We start from the raw sequence: 21,519 nt of genomic DNA on the forward strand, positions 1-21,519 counted from the left end.
AATTTAATTTTCAATTATCCTACAAAAATTCATCAAAGAAATTCATCCCTCAAATCAATCATAACACGACGACGACAGACTAAAAAAATCATACACATCGTCATCACGTTCCAGCATATCACTGTTTTTGAATGAGAAATACGTCACCTTTCACACTTATCGATGTACACTCCTGGAAATTAAAATAAGAACACCGTGAATTCATTATCCCAGGAAGCGGAAACTTTATTGACACATTCCTGGGGTCAGATACATCACATGATCACACTGACAGAAGCACAGGCACATAGACACAGGCAACAGAGCATGCACAATGTCGGCACTAATACAGTGTATATCCACCTTTCTCAGCAATGCAGGCTGCTATTCTCTCATGGAGACGATCGTAGAAATGCTGGATGTAGTCCTGTGGAACGGCTTGCCATGCCATTTCCGACTGCCGCCTCAGTTGGACCAGCGTTCGTGCTGGCAGTGCAGACCGCGTGAGACGACGCTTCATTCAGTCCCAAACATGCTCAATGGGGGACAGATCCGGAGATCTCGCTGGCCAGGGTAGTTGACTTACACCTTCTAGAGCACGTTGGGTGGCACGGGATATATGCGAACGTGCATTGTCCTGTTGGAACAGCAAGTTCCCTTGCCGGTCTAGGAATGGTAGAACGATGGCTTCGATGACGGTTTCGATGTACCGTGCACTATTCAGTGTCCCCTCGACGATCACCAGAGGTGTACGGCCATTGTAGGAGATCGCTCCCCACACCATGATGCCGGGTGTTGGCCCTGTGTGCCTCGGTCGTATGCCGTCCTGATTGTGGCGCTCACCTGCACGGCGACAAACACGCATACGACCATCATTGGCACCAAGGCAGAAGCGACTCTCATCGCTGAAGACGACACGTCTCCATTCGTCCCTCCATTCACGCCTATCGCGACACCACTGGAGGCGGGCTGCACGATGTTGGGGCGTGAGCGGAAGACGGCCTAACGGTGTGCGGGACCGTAGCCCAGCTTCATGGAGACGGTTGCGAATGGTTCTCGCCGATACCCCAGGAGCAACAGTGTCCCTAATTTGCTGGGCAGTGGCGGTTCGGTCCCCTACGGCACTGCGTAGGATCCTACGGTCTTGGAGTGCATCCGTGCGTTGCTGCGGTCCGGTCCCAGGTCGACGGGCACGTGCACCTTCCGCCGACCACTGGCGACAACATCGATGTACTGTGGAGACCTCACGCCCCACGTGTTGAGCAATTCGGCGGTACGTCCACCCGGCCTCCCGCATGCCCACTATACGCCCTCGCTCAAAGTCCGTCAACTGCACATACGGTTCACGTCCACGCTGTCGCGGCATGCTACCAGTGTTAAAGACTGCGGTGGAGCTCCGTATGCCACGGCAAACTGGCTGACACTGACGGCGGCGGTGCACAAATGCTGCGCAGCTAGCGCCATTCGACGGCCAACACCGCGGTTCCTGGTGTGTCCGCTGTGCCGTGCGTGTGATCATTGCTTGTACAGCCCTCTCGCAGTATCCGGAGCAAGTATGGTGGGTCTGACACACCGGTGTCAATGTGTTCTTTTTTCCATTTCCAGGAGTGTATATTTTCACATCAGAAGTCCTAGACTAACACAGTTGTTCTTAGTGTCCAGTTTAAACAAGATCTGATGTATCTTGGACGAGTCACCTGAAATCGCAGACTTTCCACAGACGAAGGAGTTATCTATAAGGAAGTGTTATTCGGTACAAATTGTTTTGTTATCGAGTCATGTACTGAAAAAATATAAAAGGAACTGAAATAATGTCGCCTTGCTCTTAATGTGAATAAATATAGAGCTCAATACCGATCAATTGCCGTTCTAGCCACTGTTATAATCTGTGAGAGTCACTGGCGATCCCCGTGATTGAGATGTTATTCCCCAGGGCAGTTGTATCCGGTGATTTTGACTTCCTTCGAATCCAGGTACACAGAATGCACTTTTGACACTGTGCCATGTGAGGAGAGCCATCCCCACACGTCCTTGGGTCTGGAATGTGCCATGCATTAGGTGATGCACAACGATCGAATTCATTCATATGATGCACTTTCCCCATTCTGTATGCGAACCACCTTCGTCGTTGTGAGAGTATTGCTCTCTCTCCAAATTAGCCGCTGTCTGTCAGATATTTCATATATGGTAAGGTACTTTGGATCATCTCTAGTTAGTGCTGTCCACATTCTCCTACCTACACAGTTCATACAAACGAACACATATTGTTATTCGTTCCAAACTTCGTTTTTTATCCCATTCAGAATCATCAATTGCAGTCAGTCCCTTTCCCCAACCTCCGATTTTAATAGTCTCATACATCCAGTTCCGTGATTTCCTTACGTACCGTTCACAGACGCAAGATTTCAACTAGAACAGAATTTATCCGCAATATTTCCTACCTCAACATCGCCGAATTGTCCACTACCACCACCTCCCACATAATAAACTATCATCAGCGTCGACTATAAATTTATTATAACCATCGCAGCAGCATTGTCACATCAATATGGATAATGACACATTTAGCACCCTTCACTTTGCAGAAATATCATAGTTTAACAAACTATGGAAGAAACTACGGGGATAATATTTGTGTATAAGATTCAAATGGCTCTGAGCACTATGGGACTTAACATCTGAGGTCATCAGTCCCCTAGAACTTAGAACTACTTAAACCTAACCAACCCAAGGACATCACACACATCCATGCCCCAGGCTGGCTTAGAACCTGCGACCGTAGCGGTCGCGCCTTTCCGGACTGAAGCGCCTAGAAATGCTCGGTCATTGAGGCAGGCTGTGTAATAATAGTAGCATACTTGGTGCCTACTGCCTGACATGTAACGAGAAATACGTGAGAAAGATAAGAAACTGTCAGCAGCAAGGAAGATGACAATATGTTATTTGTAATAAACTAAAGGCATAAAAGTAACAGGGCAGAGAAGATATGAAAAGCAGAAAAATCCAAAGCGACAATCATTGTATCTCTCGCTGATGACTGTGACATTATATTTCCAGCAGCTTTGTCACATTTGTTTCATTACATGGTTTTTCATGACCTTAGACCACCTCTTTATTACGTTACTGTCTGAAAGCTATGGAATGGTTTGAGAGAAAGCTACTTGTGATGGATACAACAGTAAAAGCACACCCAGAACGGGTAGTAGGTCAGTAATAACTTGGAGAGAGAATTAATGCTTGCGTATTCTGGTGAGACGACGAATGAACAAAAACTATTGAAAGGAATGTACGTTAGTGACGAAACTATTGAAAGTAATGTACGTTAGTGAAGGACTGAATTCAGCGCCATCCACTAGTGAGCACAATAAACGCCTTTGCGTGTAATGCAACATTCCATATTTTGCATTTGTGGGGATCCACAGCCTCCTGATATTTAATAAACCTAAACATGGTCCGTAGTAGGTTGTGATGTGATTTTCATTTAATCTTGTGATTAGCTGATTTCGACTATTTATCATTGTCAAGCACTTGTAAAACCAACTCCGGAAAACACTACATTGTCTGCACACATCGCCATGTGTATATGACACTTCACAAATTTCTTACAACCACATGGTAACTGACATCAGCTGGTAATTTTCTGTCACAGATACATATTGAAGCAAAGTCTTTAAGACCCTCGCTAGCACATATGATAGGAACGTTACATGCATTGCTGGCGTTCCAGACTTAGTTGATGTCGTGTATAAAATCAATCAGCGACCAAAGAATACATTAAGGGCACACAAATGGACATAAAATATTATACACAGTACATGGCATATCACTGGGCAAACTATATTATTTTGAACATCATATTAACAAAAATATACATGAGTTACGTACAAAATTATACAAATAATATAAATACAATACTCCTTCAACTATTGGCGTGTCTGGTACAACGACTGCCTTATATAGTAAGTCATCAGTGGCTGAAAGCTATTTACAGTCACACAGAAACCAGACATGACTATTTTTGCGGAAACATAACACACAGATTTTCTTAAAGTAACAACTAATATGCAATGCGTGAAAAGGTGGTAACCAAATGACACCAACGTTATGAAAGGTGTCAACCGGTATTGGGACCATCAAGTACTTCATGACTTAAATGTGTATGATAGTATCATAATATAAAATACATTAAAAACCATGGGCTCCGTTCAATATAAAGAGAAATAACGTGCGAAATAACTGTAAATGAGGAGAAAATAAGCCTCAACACAGGAAGGGTTATGCGGCCACGTAAACTAAGTATAACACCAAAATATAAAATGGGTAAAAATCAATATCATACTCCTAAATGAAGACCAGTTTTGTTACTCAACGTTCACTACATCAAACATTATTGGATATGTAGGATTTCCAAAACAATGTCTTCACAATATTGTAATATTAAGCAAATACCTGTTAACACATCACGTACTTTGAGGAAAGCTATATGGTAGCCAATAGTAGAATTAAGACAGGAACAGGTAAACATTGTTGTATCACGCATATCAAGTAAATGTATGAGCTAATGCACACTACGTATTCAGAATAAAAAAGGTGGCAACATCTGTAAAATGTAGAGAGGGGCAGCAAACACATAACATTTCCAATCACAAGTGTGGGAGCCACCACTGCGTACACAATATAACATGTATAGTGTTGTCACGATATAAATTCCGTTATAAAATTGTGAAATACATATAGAAAAATTTTGGTCAGTTCAATAAAAATACATTGTATTGCAAAAAGACGTCGTGAAATAACGGTAAAAGTAAGAAATTGTCAGAAAGGTTATGAGGCCACTTAAAAATGAGTATATCACTGAGATATGAACCATAGTCCTAAACCAAAGTGTGCTGTGACGATACATATTCAGCATTACTACACCATACATTATTGGATACGTAAAGATGCCAAAACATTGTTCTCACTGTCATATACATGACTCCAATACTGAGCAAACACACAGAAACGGATCACGTACTTTGAGGAGATATATATGGTAACCAGTAGCAGAACTAAGGAAGCACGGGTATAAATTATTGTAGGTACATCGATTGACGAATGAGCTAAGACAAACTACTTATTAAGAAAAACACAGTGTTAATAGATACAAATGTAGGGAGGGGCAGCAAACAAATAACACTTGCAATACGAAGTGAAGGAGCAATTGCTGTGTACACAATGTAATAGAGACATTAATTATTCATGTTGGTTTTACAGGTTCTTGACAATGACAAGTAGTCTAAATTAGTTAATCGCACGATTAAAAAAATCGCATAACAGCCTACTACGGATCATGTTTGTATTTATTAATGCCTTAAAAAGCACCATCACATTTAAACAACACCTCTGTGGATTCCCAATTATATTTCTTGAATAAGGGTGGAAGAAATAGTAGGAAGGTGGGTCCTTAGACGGATATCGATATCACAATGCTAAATATATATTAAAATCCAAAATCAACATGGAACCTTATTTTACTGTAATTCCTGAAAAATAAAAAAGTCATAGAAATATAACATGAAATATTCACGTCAATTATGTGGGTTTTGATTGGCATCGTTAGGAAAACGGGGAGAAAAACGAAAACAGAGAACAATTCACATTTAAAAATAAACAAGAAAAGTGAATCGATGAACTCCGCAACCAGGATGCACAAATAACCAGATAAATATGGGTTGCTTAGAGTGCAAATTCTTAGATATAAACCTAACACCTCATGGTACCGCAAAAAGGTTCAAACTGCACAGTCAGCACCGAATGACAGCCATGAAACGAATGATAAGATTTAAAAGTTATCTGTTCTCACTCCACATTCTTTTTAAAGGAAAGGCCTCAAGTTTGTACGCAGTGTGACGAATGTAAACGTGCCTCGAAGCATGATAATAGAGGGGTACTCTTCAAAAGTGTCTATGATACGCCGTAGAAATATAGTTGGAACCGTGTTTCAACGGTCTTTTTACCATTTTTTGACGAAGCACACACTTTATCTAGAAAGGGAGAAAATACACACGGTTGGCTGAACATAAATACTTTCAGATGGAGGTGAATTTCTCAAGTGTCACGAAAACCGAAGGGTAGGATTCTTGTTGACATATATGCTGAATACGCGGATACACTGATCAGCTAGAAAGTTATGACCACCGACATACTATTGATATAAACCCGTAAAGGCGAAAGAACCGTCACCTGACGAGGATTAACTGTTTGTCAGACACATTCGCGTTTGCATGTAGTATCAGTGAACGTGATGCCCGTGTGTATACTGGGGAAGGCGAGCGATTTATCTGAGTTTGACCGAGGGTAGATTGTGATTCCCCAGCAAGTGTGGCAAAATCAAGGTGAAATCGCATCCAGGAGTCGTGGGGTTCTGCCGCCACCCTACATTACAGACGTTGGACATCGTAGGCTTGGCAGACTGGTAAAACTGGACAGGCGGCGAACTGTGACGGAACAAACATCAGAATTTAATGCTGGGCACAGTACAAGTGAGTCTGAACACACAGTGCACCAAACACTCATAACGATGGGCCTCTGCAGCCGACGACCCACACATATGCCAATGTTAACACCATGACATTAATAACTACGACTGAAATGGGCCTGTGGCCATAAGCGCTGGGCGTTGGTGCTGTGACAGTGTGTTGTATGGTCTGATGAATTCCGATACCTTCTTCATCGTGCTGATGAAAGGGCGCGAATTCGTCATCTTCCAGGGGAACAGCTCCTTGACATCTGTACTGCTCTGGGGAATATTCACGTGGGCCTCCATGGGTTCAGTGGAGCTCGTGCAAGGCACCATGACGACCAAGGAGTACCACACGCTGGTAGCAAATCACGTTCACCCTTTCATGACGATCATGTTTCCCGACGACAGTGACATTTTTCAACAAAAAAACTCGCTATGTCGCAAAGCCAGAAGTGTGATAGAATATTTCAAAGAGCACAGTGGCGAGTTCCAATTGATGTGCTGCCTCCCAGACTTAGCAGATCTGAACCTGATTGAACACATCTGGGATGTGACTGAACGTGGCATGAGAGCTCACCGCTCCCTTCCCCGGAATTTACGGGAATTAGGTGACTTGTGTGCAGATGTGGTGCCACCTCCTCCAGCCAAGGCCTCACTGCTTCCATGCCGTAATGCGTGGCCCCTGTTATCCGTGCCACATGCGACATACCGGCTATTAGGCAGGTGCTCATAAAGTACTGGTTGATCAGTATATTTGCAACATCTCAGGTGGGCACATGGGGCTCAGACACTGATCCGGCCGCAGCTTCATGATTAACTAACAGAGACCGCAATTTCAGAGTATCCTGAGCGGACTCTGGGTACCATACCAGCATGCCACCAAACTGGAGCAAAGCCTTGTTGTAGCAACTCCACAGTACATCACAGTACATATGGGTTGTCCCAGAATCCACAACTTCGCGACAGATCATTTCAGCCTTTTTTGTTTTTTAATTGTTACATCCGTTCATTACAGGGAATGGGCACTGCCGAAAAATTAACCGATCCTACAAACATAACACAAATTTAAAACTAACTGTCTTCTTACTGAAATGTGATACTGGCAAGATATGTTACGGTTAAAGAGATTTTTGCAATAACATAAGACAAAAGAAATTGCTGTAGGCCGCGTCTTGTTCTTATGTAAATAACAGGAACAAAGTAATTCTAAGATACATTGAAAAAGTTAGCCCCACATAAAGTTAAAAATAAAAATAACTTACTTTATAGATAAAATGTATTCGCGGATGCGGATAAGAACAACAATCAGCTGTATAAGGTAATGACGATATCAAAAATTTCTGCTGGACCAACATTCGAACCCGGATTTCCCGCTTTAGGCTGGAGTCGCATCCGTGCACGATCCACGGCCAGACCCAAATTTTCATACGTCGTCGTCCCTGTTTCATAATCTTCGTACACATGCAGTGCCGGAAAAGAGGGTGTCACACCGTTTTAGAGGTTTCTAATTCACGCAAGATTTATTGTTACAGCAGTGCATATGGAGTACTTGAAATTATTACATTTTCAGAGCAACAGCATAAGCGATTCTGAGGTACCAGGTATCTATCAGTGCTGAAACAACCATATTAGTACGTGGTGTAGCCCCCATGGGCGGCAACGCAGGCTCTGATTCGGGTATGCTGTCGATCATACAGATGGCAAAAACTGTCCTAGGCGTACATTCCGTGCCTGGTCGACATGTTCTCGTAGTCCTGTAAAAGTTGTTGGTTGACGTGTTGCACGAGTCATTTCTTGTTCCATCATATCCCACACGTGCTCAACTGGAGACTAGTCTGGAGATCGTGCTGACCAAGGATGTTGCTGCACGTCTTGCTAAGCACATTGAGTTTCACGGACAGTGAGTGGGCGTGCGTTATCCTATTGGAACAACACATCACCTTCCTGTTGCAAGAACAGTAAATTACTGGGTCTGTTCATACCGAGCGCTGGTTAGCGTCCCGTTCAGACACACCAAAGGTGAGTGAGAGTTGTAGCATATCGCACCACAGACCGTAAGGCCTGGGGTGAGGCCAATGTGTCTTGGATGAAAGCACTCTACTAGACAGCACTCAACAGGTCTACGTCGTACACACAAACGACCACACTTGCGTGCAGGCACAATCTGCTTTCACAGCTGAAGACTACAGCGCGCTATTGCATCCATCGAGTGCTCCTCTGACGGCACCAGTTAAGACATTCATGTCGATCCTGTAGCGTGAGTGGAAGACGGGTTTGAGGTGTGCGTGCCCGTAGTCCCACTGCTCATGACGGGTTCGCGACATTTCGTGTTGACACGTCTGGACTAACAAGTTCTCTTATCTGTGCTGTAGTAGATGAACAATCTGCCACTGCTACCGTTATAATACGACGATCCTGGCGGGCGTTTGTGCTGCATAGACGTCCTAAACCTCGTCGAAGGGTGTGGGAATGTTCAGGTGACCACTGACACAAGTACCGTTGCACAACTGACCCAGCACGTCCTACGTGTGTGGCATTTCTCTAAAAGGACCATCTCGCCACTCGGAACGCCACAATTTTACCCCTTTCAAACTCGCTCAGTTGGCTGTAGGAAGCATGAGAGCCTCTCTGCGAGACGGTTGCCTGCTTGCTTCACACGTTTGCACCTCACTGAACCTTCTGGCTGTGAGCATTCGCTATTAAAGGGTAGATACAGACGGTGCTCTGGTAGCTATGCTACTACGCTACCTGTTGACGGACGATGTTGAAACCATTATCAGTAAACCTGGTATCCCATAGGTGGCATATGCTGTCATCGGATGAAAATTGACCTCTTCTATCCAAGTGTACTAATTTTTTACAGTACAGTATTATATAATTCCCGTACAGGGGATGGAATTTTAATTGAAAGTCGCTTCCTGGTATCGGCTGATAAATAGGATATTGCAGAGCGTGTGTTGTTACGAGGAAGGATGCAGCGTTTCTTGTGACATGCGTGCATGTCCAAAGAAACAGGCACTGAGGCCACGACAGCCGTTGTGAAATACATGAAATATATTCGTAGATGCGAATACGAAAGTGCATTCATGTCCGAAGGAACACTGCATCATTCTTCTTGACAACAGAGGAACTGCAATATCGTATTTATTCGCCGATATTGGGCAGCGACTTTCAATTAAAATGTCATGCCCTGTACAGTAATCACATAATATGTGTACGAGTGCAGGTTGTGACGCAGAAGCGATGACATACAGAAGTTTTGGTATGGCCGTGAGTCGTGCACGGGTAGCCAAAGCAATTTATGCGACCACTCGGGTGAAGCAGGACATCCGGGTCGTCATACAGCTGATGGTTGTTGCATTTCCAAATACACTTCACGTGTTTCGTAACGGCTGTAGTCGCCGCATGTCCGAAGAAACATTGCATCGTTCTTCTGAACAGCATAAGTACTGTTGTATCGTATAAGTAACTTTCTTGTCTACTGTAACAGTTGAAACTTAACATAAATGACTTAAGATCTAACAAAGTTATTTGTGCAGCTATACAGATCTTTAATTTATGTACAGATAATTAGGAAAGCATATCTCTCTATGAAGTTTATGTTGACGTGATAAACATAAAAATATCTGTATGAAATTAAAAGGCTGTCAGCAGTACCTATAAAAAAAATTCACTGAGTATAAGTACAAATTTTGCAGAACTTACTTACAACAGAGTAATAGGAGGTTTCTCTTTTCTATTTACTGAAAGACGCAGAGTGACGTGCCAACACAATGGCAAACGGTAAAAACATAGGTCCAAAAGTTACGCATTGATTAAAGACAATGGTGTTTACACAAGAAAAACTTCCAAACAAGTGTAAAACTTTGAAAAAATTAATTCCTTATCAAAATAAGGCGCCAGCACAATGACAAACGAAAACGTTTATATCTAAGATTTACAAATTGTGATTTAAGGCAAAGGAGTTTACCCAAGAAAAACTTACAATTACGTATAACTTTGAGAAAATTGTTTAGCAAGATTACATGCCAGCACAATGGCAAAAATGAAGAAAACTTACGTTTAAGATATTATTTGTGTGAGAAATGACAAAAATGTTTGTTCAGAAAACGTCTTACAACTAAATGTGTACGTTTGTCGAAAGAAATTATATTTTTAACAAAAATCTCAATTCAGCATAATGACAGTAGAAAAAGTCTTACAATGAAAGATTTAACTTAGTGAAAATGACAAAGTTAATTGTGCAAGGAAAAAACGACTGAGTGAACAAAAAAGTGATTGTTAAATAAAATTAAGATGCCAGCAAAATGGAAAGCGAAAAAGATATTGCTTAAAAATTTCACTTTGTGAGTGTCGAAGTCAGCACAAATTGATTATAACACATTAACCTAGTCTCCTTTTCTCATTTATCTTTCTGTGATGAGAGGCTCATCTGCATAAGTGAAATTGCACCTAAAAGCACAAATTTTACGCTAGCATATAACGTTAGGTATTATATAATTCACTTTATCGTCTTTGACAAAACAGAGATCCCACCACAGATAAAATAAGTGTTCGTGGCAAGACGCTATGTACCAAGCACTAGACTATCACAGCCAACACAGTGATACAGATATCTGCATTCAGTGTGGTTCCCACCAGCCGTTCCGTCTAGTAATCCGCCTTTTGTCTACTTTGGCTGTCCCTTTACCATAGGCGTCGCTTTGCGCATATCACATCTCCTGTTTGCTGAAAAATAGATAGAGATTTCTATACGCATGTTTGTTCCTCAATACAGTTCTTTTAGCAAGCTGGTAATCCTACAAAAAGCAATTCCATTTTATTCGATTAAAAAAAAAGAAACTGTGTGTTATAATGAAATTTTAAATAGGAGTTACGATGCTTAACCGCGCCGTTAACTTATTCAAAATACAAAAAAGACATCAACACGGATTACACAGTCAAGTTTTACTCTCTGATAAAAATTTAATCCTTTCATTAAACTCTTATATTGTTTGCAGAACTAATTCCCCTCCCCCCCCCCCCCAAAAAAAAACTCACACACATAAATGATATTTTTAAGGTTGGTGCGCTTTAACTTATTTTTCCTTGTAATCATGTTGTTGAGACATGTGCTCTGCACAAAAAGATTCATTTGGGTGGCGAAAACGACAAAAAAAGGTTTATTCCTACTGGCTATAGTGATAGTTGACACACAAAGAGAAGCATAGTCCCTAACACGAACGAAATATCGCCCAGTACACCCTTGGAAAACTTGAGTCTGAAAAAACTCTCACAACAAATGCTACACAAAAATATATTCAACATTACTCAGTGCTAACTTAGCTGCCTAGCATCTGATAAAAAAATTTTCACGGTCTCAAAATTCCTAACCAGTACCGCAGCACATTTGTTCGTTACTGGTAGTGTGCCATTTTCATAAAAACAGTAGAATTTGTAGTGAGTCCTGTGACCTCTAAGTTCATCTAGAAAAATCTACAGATGTGACTTTTGTTCATATACTTACACCTCAGCCTTCAAAATTTTATACAAACAGAGAAAATCTTCGTCTCAGCTCAAATATAAGTACATGGAAAGGTAATGCGGCTTGACACAAATTGAAAGAGCAATGTATCTACAATTTTAAAAATTAGGGGGAAAGATATTTCACTCTTTTACCTTTCTATCCAACGGAGACAGAGCTGGAAAGAGGAATCAAATATAGATGGGCACCCGTCACATCTCTCTTTGACTGCCGCAGTAGCGCTTCAGTTGGAACATTCGAGAGAAATAGCGTTACACTTACGCACTGAAGGATTACCAAGCCATGTACTTACTGACTGACAAAACAATAAATGGCGGTAACTGGCTCGTGCAGAGCAATGTAGGTCGACGCAACAACGTCACTCGCAGTGAGAAAGCGCGTTTTTCTCCAACGTATGTCTTGCTTTGTGGAACTGTGAGGCGGGTCTGATTAGGAAGCCCTACGTATGTTTACACGTAGAAAATTAAAAATATGATTATACACATGACTGATGACTGCAGGAGTGCCTATCGACAACAGTCTGTTTAGTACTTCACATATTTCTTCGATGACCCAAAACATAATATTGTTGTATGAGTATAATAATGTACATATCTCTTATACAAAAACAGATCAGTAAAAATATTTATACAATACCTAAAGAAACTTTATGATATACACAGACCCTGGGTGGGTGCGCCTATTTCCACCATCCTTCACTTCCCAACATTAGATGGCATATAAATCTTAATATTCATTGGATATATTTTTCATAACGACAGTCCGCCCCGATAGCTGAGTGGTCAGCGTGACGGATTGCCGTCCTACGTGTCCGGGTTCGATTCCTGGCTGCGTCGAGGATTTTCTCCGCTCAGGGACTGGGTGTTGTGCTGTCTTCATCATCATTTCATCCCCATCCGGCGCGTAGGTCGCCCAATGTGGCGTCGAATGTAATAAGACCTGCACCAAAGCGGCCGGACCTGCCCCACAGGGTACCTCCCGGCCAGTGACACCAAACGCTCATTTCCATTTTTCATAATGAGAGGACACACCATCCTCTTTTTCATTGCCCATCTCAGCCTGACAGTCATCTGTGATCGCTTCATACTTCACAATAGTTACCTTCGATTATACCTACTTCTCACCTTAATGTAACTCAGGTCTTATGCTCCCTGTCTGTGGTTGGACTTTGAATTTCAAGTATTTACACCCCTTCATTCTCTCGCTCTGTTCATTGGCCTTGTACAAAATCAGCATGACGGGATCTTCCGTAGTCATTTCGTTCCCTCTAAGGGGTACAATTTCTCCTGTGGAGTCTATTACAGCTATTTCCCTCCAGGGTATTACCATTTGTGTCCTGAACCCCATTCAAATTTTCGTATTAGTGTCATCTCAAAGCATAATTTTTTTCCTGTCCTCTCTTACGTGTTCGTCCAAGTCTATTAAAATTAACCTGAACCCTTCTACGTCAGTTTTTCCGACACATAGCAAGGACTTTTCGTGCTCCACCGAAACGTTTTTGATTAAGAGGTGACTCAACTCCCCACTATTTTTAGGACGGTGTAGGTGCTGATTTCTGCTTAACATATCATGAAAGTATTCCAAGAATAATTTTAATCTAGTAGCTGACAGTGCTGAGGCTTTGATGATACCTATTTGCATTCAGGTTTTCTCTGTGGTCGACCAGTATACCTTTATGATATCTACTTCAAAGTCGGTGGTATCTCTGAAGACCCTGATTACTGGCAGAACTTCACCGCTTATGTAGCTCCTTATGAACTCGAGTTTGTACTGAATTGGCCAGGAATTGGGAAAATCGTCTGTAAACTTGATCGATCCATGTCTGTATGTGAAGATGTCCACCGGCTGTGTAAGCGAGACATATCCGTAAAGAGAAGAAACGATTATCACAGATATTTCGTCTGGCGCCCGATGAAAATTCCGTTGCAGCACCAGTTTCTGTCACAACAGTTCTCTCTTGCACTGACGAAAACATATCATAAGTCTGAGAACATGTTATGATGCACTGCTCAGTACGTGCGAGCAATGTTTCTTCTATGTCTGACTTTAGTTTGTCATTGCGTCGTATGAGCGCGACACACTCCTCAGACTCTGAGAAGTTAACTGCCTCTGTTGTTTCAGATACAGTATGCTCTTTCAATGCTTCAGCCCTCTGTGAAAGGGATGTGTTTACTTCTACTACCATTTTCTCTGGTGTGTCCAAGTTAGTTTCTTCCTGCTCGAGCCGAGACACGTTTTTCTCAGCTGTTTTGGTCATGTTATTCAATTTATCATTGGTTAATCAATTATTTGGAATCAAATAGCTTTCTACCAGCCTGTGTTTTATTATCTCTTCCTTGTGCTCTTCTATTTCCTTCCTGTGCTTTGTTTATATCAGACTCTCTAGCAGCCAGTGTCTCTTTCTTCTTCTTTCCTTTCTTCTTTTTAGCAGACTCTGTTCTTTTTCCACCATCTAGTATAACCCAAAATGAGTGTCAAATATGGCTCCAAAATTTGCACTGCTGTGTGCCACCGTCGTTTCCACTTCGTTTCAAAATTACAGCTCCTTCCAGTGTGTCAGACGACGAGATAGACGTCGACGACTTTCCTTCGGGTAAGTCTGATACAGTCTTCCGTTATTCGATAAAATTTTCCAGATCATTAATCGTTCTCGTTTCCCTGAAATGAGCCCTACTAGCCTCATCCCTAATACAAACTGAATAAACCAAACAAAAATATTGCGAAGTATCATTACAGTAAAAGTTATTAACCCTAAACACACAATAAAATTCTTCACACGCCAAGTTTCAAACACAACACAAAATACACTAGTTATTCCCCCCAAGATACACAAATACTGCAGCGAAATAAAACACAATATACTCAACACTAACAGTGACTGCATTGAAGACGCGATAAATGTGTAGGTACATCAAAGATAAAGGGCTAGACCCTAGAACGTATGTATCCTAAGATACACTTCATTGAGATGTTCTGACAGCGGGAGACAGGGGAAACTAGAGAAAAGTATCTTGGAAAACAAGGTCGCATGACAGTAATCTGCATTAGTAACGGTTTTAGCTCCAAGATCCTGAGAGTGCTAACCAAATGTCACCAGAATAAATAGCTTTAAATGGCATGAAACGTTCGCTTAATAATTTGGCCACTGCGTACAATGAAAACACTATCACACTGAAAAAACACCATTGTATGTTCCTAATTATACTTATTAAATAATGCTCGCTTAATCATGGTAGAATTTAAAGGAAGTAGGCTTCATAAATGGAAGACTGTGTCAGGATAGTGATCATTAATTCAAATTCAAAACTAACATGAAATCTTATTACAGTCTGACTCTTGAAAGGAAAAATCACAGAAAACTAACATGAACTACTGGAGTTAATCATGTTGGACTTTAATCGGAGTCGTTTGGAAGACGAGAAGAATAACAAAATCAGAGATCCACAGCTGCAGAACTCACATTTTTAAAACAGACAAGAGAAACGACCCAAGGAACTCCGCATGCAAGATGCACAAACAAGAAGATAAATGCAAGCTACTTGGAGTCGGGTAGTGTGTTAGTGCATACATTGCAGAACCAACTTCCTTGCTTCTCACAGGTAAGAATTTTTCTGGTATTTCTTTATTTTTTCAGTGTCCCCACGTACGTTGGTCCTCTTGATTTCAGTCATGTTGCTAACTCGATTACGCTAAAACAATTGTCTGAAGTAATATTGCGGTTAGTCTGTTCAATTCGTTTAGCTAATCTGAGTTGGTTTATGGAACTTTTTCCTGCTGCTCTTGGGCTTTGTCCGTCTGAAGCCCTTCCTGTGTAATCATATGCATTATAAAGGTAACAGGTGATAGCGTCAGTAAGGGACATGAAATTCAAGCCATACTTACATGGTTTGTTCGGAATGTAGATTCTGAATCTGCATTTGCCACGACACAGGCATATTCTCCAATATTGTACAACGTTTGATAGTTGTCAATAAATTTTGTAAAAATTTCTGAAACTGAAGCAAAAGGTTCTTTTTGCTTGCCTTCAAGACGGTTTGCAGTGTAATCGAATCTCAAGCCTGTTAGGAATACACCAGAGGGGTTTTTGGACATAAGACAACGAAATATATAACGTCCAGTACCAGCTATGGCATAAAATGATTTCTAATCTTTTCTGCTGAATTTGAAAATAGATGACTAAAATAGTAAACTGGATAATGCTTCTAGTTCACATAAATCAGTTCATACCAAACATTTGAATCATTTTTAGGCTTTTTTGTTTATTTTTACATTAGTTCATTTTCATATGAGTCAGCCTCCGGGAACTGTGAAACGAACCCTGTCGTCCAGGACCGTGTGTCACAAAGGGCGCAGATTCACCACGAGATGGGGGAACTCACAGGCGCCCATTGTCTATTGAGGCCTAAGCGCTGTAGTGTGCGAGTGAGACAGACGATAACCTACGTCATAGGGAAACTCAGTAGAAGGCTTTTGTGGCCAGGGATACGTAGCAGTGTTAAATATGGCGGATCTAAGATCGACCATAAAGGAAAACATTTATGGAAACTATTTAATTCTGTAGTAATTCAGGGAATCAAGACACAGTAATTATAATCTGCCATCCCCCATAAATTTTCATGGTGATCCCAATGAAACTTGAATATTGATCATATCTATAATAGTTTATGATTTACTGTTAAACTTAAATTAACAAGTTCTGTAACAAAGACCTGAAAGCTAAAATCTGAACGCTTTGGGTGATCTTAACGATCTACATTTCATATAGAAGCACACCATTAAAATGACAAAAGCTGTAAATATCAACTCTGCAACTTTATTTGTTTAAAAGATATAGTAAATTTAAACTATCAGTATTTACAGTTAAGCATCAGATCTTCACACACAACACACTGGACGATGACAGTATGACACCTTATTGAATCATTAGGTAAGAGAATATTTGTTGTAAAGTTTAGTGCATAATAGTTACTTTTGTTCTTTATTTATTTATCAGGAGGCACATTGGTGCAAGGCTACTGGCCGTGACATTCAAAGTAAAGAAGGAAATTATATTGGTTTTATGTAAAAGAATTTAACGTGTATTATGTAATAGATATTATTGTTAATTTATTTAGAACGTGAAAGTGGTCAAGCTTTGATTATTTAAATACGTTAAAATGTAAAATAATGTAGAACAAGCTGTAGCCAATCAGATGGACGGCTTCAGGGAAGGGAACTGCAGTAGACAGTTGAGCGACGATGCTCGGCACGACAGTTCGGTTGGAAGCACCAAAAGGGACTGTTCGGATCGAAACACGAAAGCGGACAGTCGATCTTTAGGTAGCTAGGAAGTGAACCGACTTAGAAAATTTCGCGTTGTGTGGTATTGTGGACTCTCCTAGCGGTGAGCAGCCGCGCGCCTGGTGTGAACTCTAAGTTTTCACGTAGTTAACGAGGTGGAGTGGTGGACTTTTAATTCACCATGAGATTGTGAATGATCGAACTGTGTCAAATGGATATGCGCTCGAGTGTAATAGTCATTCTAAATACGACCACTATAGCTATTAGTTTGCTTCCTGAATAAACATTATTCTAACCAAATCGCAACTGTGTGGCGTACATCATTTAGGGGCCGTTAATTTAGTTCCGGATATTATTATCGCTGTTATTATATGTTATGTTAACTTTGTATTTCGTAAACTAGCCACCAGCCAGACAATTTAACTGAAGGTTCACAAGTGTCTAATTTAGGGCGTGTAATGCGACACATGCAGTTCAACCCCCAGACGAGTTTCAGCCAAGACATTTCGACGAAGAGGAACTGCACGTGAGCCCGAACATCTTTGGGGATGTTAGCTCGCAACAACTTCTAGTGAGGACCTTCCAGCCACCACCCAACAGTCAATATTACCCACTTTGTATGTGAAAGGAACTGCAACTGAACTAATACAGATCGACAAACGATCTAATCCAGTCATGTAATACTACGAACCCTGTCAGGCGGTCCACAAGTTTGACGTTGAGTACACGTTCAGGAAGATGTAAGGTCAATTGCTATGGCAGGAGGTTTTCCTTAGAATACTGTCTGTCTTCATGAAGCTATCAGCGAAACGTATTTGGATGTACGAACCTGATTAAGACAGCCACATCCTTCAAGGAAGGAAAGAAAATTAGGTTTCAAAGTCACGTCGGTGACGAGGTCATTAGGGACGAACCATCTATAGGACACAATCTATTTTCCGAGCCTGTGGTTCGTCCCTAATAACCTCGTCGTCAACGAGACGTTGAAACCTAATTTTCTCTCCTTCCTTGAAGGACGTGGCTGTCTTTAGCAGGCATCTACAACCAGAAACGGTCGCTGGTTGTTTCATGAAGACAGATAGTACGGTAGGGAAGCGGTAGTATGTGTAAGTTTTACTCGGCGTAACAGAGGAAAATTAACATATTCGGATAGAGCACATGTGACCCTTGTTTCACCTTTATTACTATTCAGTTCCTTAATCTCGAGGCATTAACTATATTAAATTCACTCAGAGGAGACCGTGATACGAATTTCGATCTTCTGTTTGCGCTAACTTTTGTTTTCACGTTTTTAATTGTTTTTATTAAAGTTCTTTTCTTCAATTAAGTAAGTTGCTTAAATAAAGGTTTTTCTTTCGTAGTGTGTAAAATAACTAATATGTCTTCCTTTGCATTTTCTAATTTAACGAAAAAGAACACAAGACTTAATTTTTGTCACCGCAGAGACAAAAAGAAAAGGAATTATTATTCATTTCAGCTACAGGCGTCTCACGTGATTTATATATGTACATAGTACGTCGACAACAGTAATATTCACTTCCATCCGGTTTTTTTTTTATGGATGTTGTTGTTGTTGTTGTCTTCAGTCCTGAGACTGGTTTGATGCAGCTCTCCATGCTACTCTATCCTGTGCAAGCTGCTTCATCTCCCAGTACCTACTGCAACCTACATCCTTCTGAATCTGCTTAGTGTACTCATCTCTCGGTCTCCCTCTACGATTTTTACCCTCCACGCTGCCCTCCAATGCTAAATTTGTGATCCCTTGATGCCTCAAAACATGTCCTACCAACCGATCCCTTCTTCTAGTCAAGTTGTGCCACAAACTTCTCTTCTCCCCAATCCTATTCAATACCTCCTCATTAGTTACGTGATCTATCCACCTTATCTTCAGTATTCTTCTGTAGCACCACATTTCGAAAGCTTCTATTCTCTTCTTGTCCAAACTAGTAATCGTCCATGTTTCACTTCCATACATGGCTACACTCCAAACAAATACTTTCAGAAACGACTTCCTGATACATAAATCTATATTCGATGTTAACAAATTTCTCTTCTTCAGAAACGCTTTCCTTGCCATTGCCAGTCTACATTTTATATCCTCTCTACTTCGACCATCATCAGTTATTTTACTTCCTAAATAGCAAAACTCCTTTACTACTTTAAGTGTCTCATTTCCTAATCTAATTCCCTCAGCATCACCCGATTTAATTTGACTACATTCCATTATCCTCGTTTTGCTTTTGTTAATGTTCATCTTATATCCTCCTTTCAAGACACTGTCCATTCCGTTCAACTGCTCTTCCAAGTCCTTTGCCGTCTCTGACAGAATTACAATGTCATCGGTGAACCTCAAAGTTTTTACTTCGTCTCCATGAATTTTAATACCTACTCCAAATTTTTCTTTTGTTTCCTTTACTGCTTGCTCAATATACAGATTGAATAACATCGGGGAGAGGCTACAACCCTGTCTCACTCCTTTCCCAACCACTGCTTCCCTTTCATGCCCCTCGACTCTTATTACTGCCATCTGGTTTCTGTACAAATTATAAATAGCCTTTCGCTCCCTGTATTTTACCCCTGTCACCTTTAGAATTTGAAAAAGAGTATTCCAGTCAACATTGTCAAAAGCTTTCTCTAAGTCTACAAATGCTAGAAACGTAGGTTTGCCTTTTCTTAATCTTTCTTCTAAGATAAGTCGTAAGGTCAGTATTGCCTCACGTGTTCCAACATTTCGACGGAATCCAAACTGATCCTCCCCGAGGTCTGCATCTACCAGTTTTTCCATTCGTCTGTAAAGAATTCGCGTTAGTATTTTGCAGCCGTGGCTTATTAAACTGATAGTTCGGTAATTTTCACATCTGTCAGCACCTGCTTTCTTTGGGATTGGAATTATTATATTCTTCTTGAAGTCTGAGGGTATTTCGCCTGTCTCATACATCTTGCTCACCAGCTGGTAGAGTTTTGTCAGGACTGGTTCTCCCAAGGCCGTCAGTAGTTCTTATGGAATGTTGTCTACTCCGGGGGCCTTGTTTCGACTCAGGTCTTTCAGTGCTCTGTCAAACTCTTCACGCAGTATCGTATCTCCCATTTCGTCTTCATCTACATCCTCTTCTATTTCCATAATATTGTCCTCAAGTACATCGCCCTTGTATAAGCCTTCTATATACTCCTTCCACCTTTCTGCCTTCCCTTCTTTGCTTAGAACTGGGCTGCCATCTGAGCTCTTGATATTCATACACGTGGTTCTCTTCTCTCCAAAGGTCTCTTTAATTTTCCTGTAGGCAGTATCTATCTTACCCCTAGTGAGATAAGCTTCTACATCCTTACATTTGTCCTCTAGCCATCCCTGTTTAGCCATTTTGCACTTCCTGTCGATCTCATTTTTGAGACGTTTGTATTCCTTTTTGCCTGCTTCATTTACTGCATTTTTATATTTTCTCCTTTCATCAATTAAATTCAATATTTCTTCTGTTACCCAAGGATTTCTAGCAGCCCTCGTCTTTGTACCTACTTTATCCTCTGCTGCCTTCACTACTACATCCCTCAGAGCTACCCATTCTTCTTCTACTGTATTTCTTTCCCCTATTCCTGTCAATTGTTCCCTTATGCTCTCTCTGAAACTCTGTACAACCTCTGGTTCTTTCAGTTTATCCAGGTCCCATCTCCTTAATTTCTCACATTTTTGCAGTTTCTTCAGTTTTAATCTACAGGTCATAACCAATAGATTGTGGTCAGAGTCCACATCTGCCCCTGGAAATGTCTTACAACTTAAAACCTGGTTCCTAAATCTCTGTCTTACCATTATATAATCTATCTGATACCTTTTAGTATCTCCAGGGTTCTTCCACGTATACAACCTTCTTTCATGATTCTTAAACCAGAACCTGATTAAGACAGCCACATCCTTCAAGGAAGGAAAGAAAATTAGGTTTCAAAGTCACGTCGGTGCTGCTGTGCCTGGGTTGCTTTTTTCCTTTCTTTTTCACCGCTGCCACAATAATCCAACTAAACACCTCGTAAAAAAAATCTTCTATGACTGAGATAACAGGACTCTCAGCCTTACTTTTCATTTTATTCCCCTTCTGTCACTTTCGTACTCACTCAGTCACTTCTCTCTCTCTCTCCCATATAAAACCTGTGATTTTGAACTGCATGTCATTTAGTCTTATCACACACACCATGTAACTTTACATTCAAAAGTATTTGGATGTGATTATGTTTTATAAATGTA

This window comes from Schistocerca gregaria, chromosome X, assembly GCF_023897955.1.
Source record: "Schistocerca gregaria isolate iqSchGreg1 chromosome X, iqSchGreg1.2, whole genome shotgun sequence".
In the NCBI taxonomy this organism is placed as follows: Eukaryota; Metazoa; Arthropoda; class Insecta; order Orthoptera; family Acrididae; genus Schistocerca; species Schistocerca gregaria.